Below are 8,071 nucleotides of genomic sequence, written 5' to 3'. Positions count from 1 at the left end.
GGCCCCCCCCCCGCCGACCGATGCCCAGCCAGTTCCTGAGCAGCGGTCACCCCTCCCCCTGCCAACTCCCCCCAGTTCATATACTGAGCATGACATCACATGGTATGGAATAGCCCGTTGGCCAGTTTGGGTCAGCTGTCCTGGCTGTGCCCCCTCCCAGCTTCTCGCTGGCAGGGCATGAGAAGCTGAAAAGTCCTTGACTAGTGTAAGCACTGCTCAGCAACATCTAAAACATCGGTGTGTTATCAACATTATTCTCATCCTAAATCCAAAACACAGCACTGTACCAGCTACTAGGAAAAAAATTAACTCTATCCCAGCCAAAACCAGGACACCACATAACATGCTATTATTGTACCCTACAAGGTTCAGTCCTACCACAGAGATCATATTGATATAGAATAAAGCCTTCTGTCCCTCTAAAAGGATTCAATATCAGGGTAGCGCACAATATTCAGAGACCTCTCTCTCTCTCTCTCTCTCTCTCTCTCTCTCATGTTCATCCTCCAGCTTTTGTTTTTAATGGGTAACCAGGTCAAAGTTGCACCTTTCAACCTTCCATCAACTGAGGAGCAAGGCACATCTTTTTTCACTTCCAATGGACAGTCGTTACACCATTGCCTGGACACCACCACAGCCCCCTGATGAGCTGCCATACCACACACCTGCCCTTGCGCTGCTGCTCTGGATGACAGACCTGCCTCCTGTAACCATATACCAGGCTGGCTCGTTCATGACACACACAAGCAGGTGACCATGTAAGCCACCCCAAGCAAAGACAGCAGCACACCTCTGCATCCTCCCTACAACAAGAAGCAATACTAAACTAGGGTACTGTTGAAGCGAATAAAAAGAAGGAAACGTTGCTCTGTGACATTCTCTGCTTGTACTTGTACTTCGCTTTCCAGAACAAAAGAAAAACCTGCATCAGACATCATTGAAATGTGTAAAAAAGGAAGGACTTTTCCTTAAATAGTATCTAATCAGACTCCAGAAGTGTTTTGCAAGTAGGGTGGTGCTGAGGGACTGAAGAGACCAGCATACATCCTATCAGTAAGGAAACATCTCTGGATGCATTGTCCTGGTGGAAAATTTATATTCAAAAAGCTGTCAGGTAGGAAAATACTGAAATTAATAAAAGCAGGGGCTGAATTCAAGAAACTCCTTTTGCTTTGGAATCTCACCTCATGCAAGGTGAGCTCTGAGACCCTTTGGGGCTGGGTGCCACTGCCAGTACCAGAGGGAAATTTTTCCATTGGCATCTTTGTCAAGATTTCAGCAAAAACGGCCTGGAAGAAAGAACAAGCCATACAAGCTCACCAGGTGCCTCACGTGCTATGGGTAGTTGGGAGAACTTCCATGAAAAGTTTCATCTCAAGTCAAGACAAGACTGTATGGACATTGTCTTCTTCATGGTGTGAAAGAAGTGTGGTGTTACACAACAGAGCGGAAATGGGTACCTTTCCTTGGCTGTTGTCCCATCTCATGGCTACTTCATCCACATTAAAACATTAACTCATGTTTTGCTACAGTGGCTTACTTGTCTTAAATGAGCCAGATGTAAGTACTTTTGAGACACTGCTTTAAAAAAAAACAACAAAAAAACCTGCATCCCCTAATGTGTATCCAGAGTTCAGTCATGACATAAGGAGGAATGGCCATCCAATTCACCAGTGGTAAGCTCTGTTAGTAGCAATAACAGTTAATTATTGTATAGTGCATACAAGGGAAAAATAATTAATGGTCAAGCTTGTAATTAAGGTAATTTGGCCCTGCTAGCAGGTGGCTTTTTCTCAGAATTCAAACCCAAAAATATTTAGTATGGTCTTATTCCCAAAATAATGTAGAATTTAGGTTCCTTTTGAATTACTTACAGAACAAAACCAGAGCATTTTAGGAGCAACACATGGCATGAAACTGTATTATTTGAACCGCCCATCCAAGTCACAAAACTTTGACCTTTACTAGCTTTAGCAGAGTGCAAAAACAATCCTATCCATGCAGTACAGTCAAGCTATAAACAAATTTCAATACTCTACTATTAACCAATCCTAGGAATTTCAGCACAGGAATCGGGGCTCACTTGAACAGTCCTGTTTGTCAGAGGAACATGCTAAAATTGCTATTCTGCACCCAAAACACTTTTGCATGTGACCTTCTGAACTCACTCACAAACAGTGTACAAATGACTCTCATTAACTGCAGTTGAGAAGCTGTGGATGCCAACAGGTAAAAAGCAGAGCTCTCTGGCAATACTGCAGACAGCAAAGCAGCTGCTTCTAGGCTGTCAGTTTAGGAGGGTATGCTTTGGTCTTTGCTGACTTCTTCCACGACACTGGTGCCCACCTGGGTTAGCAGGAGTGGAGGGACCTCCAGCAGGACACACACCACCGAGGGCCTGGCAGCTCAAGCCTGTGGTATCTCACCCTGCTTGCAACAGCTTACTCAGTTTTAGCCAAAAAGCCATACATTTATTCTGAAAAAAAGTCCACTTTCTGCAGTTTTTTGGACTCTGGAATCCCCCCCAATAAAACAATTTAATTTTTTTTCCTGTGGAAGCCTATTTTCTGATTTATTCATCCTCACCAACATGACAAAGGGCTGCCAAAGGAACCTGCAGGGAGCAAAGGGAACTTGTCGGTGAGAAATTTTTTATGGCTGGGGGGCTTTGTCTAGGGCTCACCCCTCAGTTAGCATGAGTGTTATGGTTGAGAGAAAGAGAAAGCCAGAGCTCCCAGCAGAACGCAGGAGGAGCAGGGCTGCCAAAGGATGGGTAAGCTGCAAAGAGAACGTGCCTGGGAGTCACTTTTCACCTGGGCAATGACAACAGCAATTAGCAAGTTGGACAAATATGTTCACATGATGAAAAAAAATTGCAACGTTTCCAAACGTTGTTATCAACTAATGGAAGGTGAATATTTTGCAAAGATTCTCTAGCAGAAATATAGGCTTTGGAGGGAAATAATAAGTTGTTGGGATCTCCATTCGAATTTTAGCTTTGTTCAGCAGAAATAAATGACTACATATGTCAGACTCTGGACAACAACAAAAGAAAGACTTTCCAGGAAAAAACAAACAATGTGAAAAAGGAGGGAGGAAGAAATCTGGAATGGAAAAAATTATAAGGGGGAAAAAAAGTGAAACCCTCTTACACTGTAAACATTTTTCTGCCTGAACAATAAGATAATGTTTGGAGCGATATTGCACTTTAATCCTTCCAAATGCTTTCAGTTTATTAATAAAGTACTTCAATTCTTTATTTTTCAACCTACAGCTCAAGGTAATTACCTCATATATTTCAGGGAAAATTTACAGCTGGTCTTTAATACAGTGTCATTTTAAACTACTATATAATAAAAAAGTATATACACACATATATATATGAGGGGTCATGCTTATTTTCTTGTGTTTCTCTCAAGAAATGAATTTGTTCTCTATCTGCACTAGAATATTAGGTTTCAATTTACATATGCTTCCTGAGCACTGTGGATACAATTTTCCAGCTACTTTGCTTATAAGTTAGTATTATTGATGCTTTCTACTTTCAGAGATTATTTTTTTTGTTTTACAGCTATGTCAGCAAACAAAATACGCATTTGTACACCTTTATGGGCAGCACAGTTTATCTATTAAAACTGGATATATTAATCATTACCCTGTAGTAAAGAATTTATAATGCTCTTATGAATGTATTATCAGTAATTCCGTGTGCTAAATAGATTGCATCATCTCATTCTTAAGGTTTCTAAAAAAAAAAAAGGTTAGCCCCATATAGTTACTGCAGATGTTTCAATTATCCTCTCAAATTTTCACTTTTCCTGTGGAAGAGAGAGACTTTAAAAAAAAAAAAACACCACACTTCATTTCCCTTCTCCCCATCTTAAAAATATCCGGCAATTTTACTTATCTGTATTTTCTGCTAAAGTCACAGGCTTAGAAATTGATCCAATCCGAACATTACCCCTTCAGATCAAGCCAGACAGGTACATTTTCATTAAGAAACCCTACAGGGTTTGCTGACAAATCAATACAATCTAATAAATGCAGCCTCAGTGGAGGTCTGTATCAGACCTTGTCTAGGTTACAAGTCTCATTTTACTGCTTTATCCCTGGTTGCCGGTGGCAACACAGAAGCACAGAGCTAAGAGGAAAAATACATCTTTTATTTGCAAGCAATACCAGGTAAAGACACACCAAGTGAGCTTGAAGGGTGCATTTATTTTAAAAAGTTTAGCTGCCACCTTCCGTCTCTTTGCAATTACAGCTGAACTGGGCGCTTGGAGAGGCAGTTATTCCCTCCCCTCCCCAAATCAGCTTTCCCTCGATCCCCAGAGTGGAGTCCTCACCCTGCTGTTGGGACACCACGGGCTGCTATACGTTCATTGTGGGTGCTGCAAACCTGCCCTTACTCTTGCTACGGTGAAGCATGCACTGCAGAGAAACAAAGCCCCGAGTTAACCCCCCACATATACATGCAGTTGAGAAATTTGGAGAGAGATGTTTTGCAGCAGATAGAAGTGAGCTTGTGAAATCTCACAGGTTGAAACTCCCCTACTTTTCTCAGTGCAGAAAACCACAATAGCTGTTTCAGGTATACCACCAAGAAGTGCAGCTAAGAGAAAGCCTTTAAGTAAGTTTTCAAATGCCCTGAGTTTTGGAAGACAGGATTCAAAGCTCCAGAAAAATCACTTCTCATTTTTTCCTTAGCAAAGACGCTCCCACAACGTGCACGTACTCATTACTCTTGCAAAGTAAGCTGCGCTGAAATCATTGGGAATAAAAAAAAAAATCTGAAGGCAGTCACACGCCATGCTGTAAAACACAGACACTTTCCAGGTAATTCCTTCTTTTTCCCAGCACAGATATTTTCCCCTTCCTCTCCGCTGTTAGAGAAATTGAGGTGAGTTTCTCCATCCATACCCAGAGGAGCAATTCTAGTTCCTCCAGCACAATGACTGAAGGTGGAAGCTGTCCCAGGCACAACAGCTGGGGCTCCTCTCTCAAAACAGCAGTGCCAGAAGTGATGGGCACTTTCTCCCTCTTTCCACCGTGTCAGGAGCTGGTCATCCCCAACAGGGGCCATGGAGGCCCTTCCTGTGTGGGCTCCCGCTACGCTCCGGGCAAAATGGTACCCATCTGACTTTGCCAGAGGCAAATTAGATGTTGCCTGTCGGGAGCACTCTGCCAGCAGCCTGGTCGCGGTGACAGCCTCCGGGCAGAACGAACAGGAAGGATTTCGGGGTGATAGCCCTGCTACTAGCATGGCTTGCTCTGCTGTGGGCAGTACACACAAGCAGAAGGGTGGCAAAAAGCAGCTAAGTAGTTTTGGCAGCAGCTCCACAGAAAACCTCAAGGAGGCTCAAGCCATCACAGGCGATTTCACATCTCGGCTGAAAGCCATGTCTCTGCAGTGTAGCAAGGCACAAAGGAATTCTCCTGCTAATCAAAAAATATTACTATTTCCCAGTAAGTCACTGCTCTTGGAGGGAAAAAAGTTTACATGAACACCAATTTAATTATGGACGAATTTTGTTTTCCTTTCATGTCTCCAAGCCGAACATGGCCAGTATGCCTTTAAAAAGCCACATTAAAATTAACAAACTAATACTAGTTCATCAAACAGAAACATAAGCTTGGAACAGGAGTAAACTGATCCAGAGCAAACTTATCAGTTTGCTGATAAGTTTGCTGGGTGAAAAAATCAGTTTTTCTTCTACACATTACAGCATTTCTTAAATGCAGTCCCCTCTTCTAGCCAACTGAGGCTGTGTGTTCTAGTGTTAAACCACAGTTTTACAGGCTCTACAAGTGCATAGCCACTCTTTCTTGGATCATCTGATGTTAATTTGAGAAAAAAAGCATCACCCAAACTTACTTGGCAAGTATTTTCTACAAAGTTATTGCCAGTTGCACACAAGCACCTGCCTACTTCTTGGCAGTGTTTTGCAAAATGCAAATCTGTGTGAGCTGCAGCATGCCATACCTGGAGCCTTCCCCCCCCCCCGTCCTTTTTTTTTCTCTAGAAAGAGGGGAAATAGTGACAGAAGCAGAGAGATCATTTTAATCCTACATAGAGAACAAATTGCAAGATAAATATGAAATAACATCCTAAAATGACTCTTCTAGAGACAACTTTGTTCAAAACAGATAAAAAAGAAAGCCCACTTAAGGAGACAAAGTGAGGCAGGGGGAGTAAGAAGGAGAGCAGACCAGGCAGACCGAGTAGGCAGCACTGCTATGATCTAGACCACAACGCACCAGCGAGGCAGCAGCTATGAGAAAATCCCTCGGCCAGGCCCCCCAGCTCTGCACTGGTGAGTCACTGCTCCAGGCAGGAGCCCTGCTTAGCCAGGGCATGGCATGCCATCCCACGTGACGCTTTGAGCGGTAGCAACCAGGCACCGTTTCAAGTGAATCACGCACGTCTACGGAGCTGATGTGCGCAGGGCCTGAAAGCAGGTGTCCCTGCTGCTGCCGCCACCCAGGACTAGGTCCTCTGCTTGGCTCGCAGTAATGGGGCTGAGCTGCGGGGTGATCCCGTCCGTGATAACAAAGCTGGGCAGTTGCTATGGAGTCTCTGGAGCTGCTCCATGACAGCTCAGTCCTAGAAAGTCCCAGACGAAGCAGAAGTAATTAGCAGATCTGCATGAACAGAGGTTCCCAGCCAGCAAGGAAAGAAATACAATAATAAAGACCAGCTTGACCCAAAAGAGTACTGCAAACATAGGGCTGAGCTCTGCATATCACACGAGTGTGAATTCTCTCCCCTTGTGCAGCGGCTGAGCTGCTGCAGCCCCTGGCAGCAGGCATGAGACAGCATTTGGCCAGAGAAGAGCTAGTGCTGCCTTTATCCAGCAATAACCATCACTCCAATAACCTACACAACTATTTCCTTGCCTTGCTGCAAAACAGGTAGAAGTAGAAACCTGGCACCAAGGAAAGAAATGTCACACGCACCAGGTTTTTCTCTTTGACTAAGCAGGAGAGAGGGACACACGGCATTTTCAGCTGTTAGCATGGCTTTACAAAGCAGCCTTTCAAAGGAGAGCAAGCATCACGAGAGATGCTGGATAGGCTGGAGTCCCAGAAAGACATGCAGCAGGGACTTAAGCAAAAGCTTTACGGTGCTACAGTAGAGGGAGGAATGCATGTTTCCCCCTACCACTGCAGCCACCTTGCACAGCTGGCTAACCTACAGCAAGAGGGACTCTGACCACAGAAGGTTCACCAGTCCCACTTCGGACTGCTCTGAAGGGAGAGGACAAAACCAATTTTGGCTTGGATCCAGGCTTGCTTTGTCACTGCTGCTGCTTACTTTTGCAGCTATCCATTATCACCTTGCTATTTTGACTTCACTCAACACCCCAGCAACATGGGTGCTTGCACACTGCGGTTTCTATGGTTTTGCATACAAACAGAAAGCTGGGCCTAATTCTGAGTCAGGACTTGTCGTCTCCCACAGCTCTCTACTGCAGCAGGCTGGAAATTATGTAACAGCTTCGCTTCTGGTTTTACATCAAAGCTCTCATTGGATTAAATGAGGAAATACAGTCCACTCGCCACCCCTCATCTGCCAGCGTGGCCAGCGCAGGCAGTGGATGTCAGGCTGGAGAGGCATCAACTCTGGGCGTCTGACTTTCTGCTTTGCAGCCCGTGGGTGCTGGGAAAGGCTACAGTGTCTGGGAAGGTATCAGGTCTCTCTGTCTTGGGAGGAGACAGTTTGGAGTTAATATGCATAAACCAGGCAGTTCTGCTAAAGTGGTTAGCTGTGAAATAGCTAGCATTTCCATTTTCCCCCGTGAGTTTCAAGATTAACAAGCCCCCAGAGAGTGAAAAGAAACAGTTCATCCTTTCCAAAGGTTTTGTTTCAGGCTGTTTGCAGAATCAGGAAGATAATGCATCAATTTATCAACACTCACTAGTTTTATATTTCAAAAATTTTCTCCACAACCACGAGGGTCAGACGGCATGAAAATGAAGGGAGCTTATCTGAAAAATCTTACAGCTGTCCCAGAGAAGTCCCAATCGCCAATACACCCTGTTCCTCCAAATCCCAGCCTCTTACTTTCCA

General features: G+C 44.3%; 1 protein-coding gene across 1 annotated transcript in view; it reads right to left on the bottom strand.

Annotated features, from left to right (window-relative positions):
* The window catches only part of PRR5L (proline rich 5 like), a 44,356-nt gene that overhangs the window by 17,003 nt on the left and 19,282 nt on the right, over positions 1-8,071 (bottom strand). The window lies entirely within an intron of this gene.

This window comes from Pygoscelis adeliae, unplaced genomic scaffold (genome assembly GCF_000699105.1).
Source record: "Pygoscelis adeliae isolate BGI_AS28 unplaced genomic scaffold, ASM69910v1 Scaffold117, whole genome shotgun sequence".
In the NCBI taxonomy this organism is placed as follows: Eukaryota; Metazoa; Chordata; class Aves; order Sphenisciformes; family Spheniscidae; genus Pygoscelis; species Pygoscelis adeliae.
Note: the sequence above shows the minus strand (reverse complement) of the source record. Positions and strands in the feature narration are given on the sequence as shown.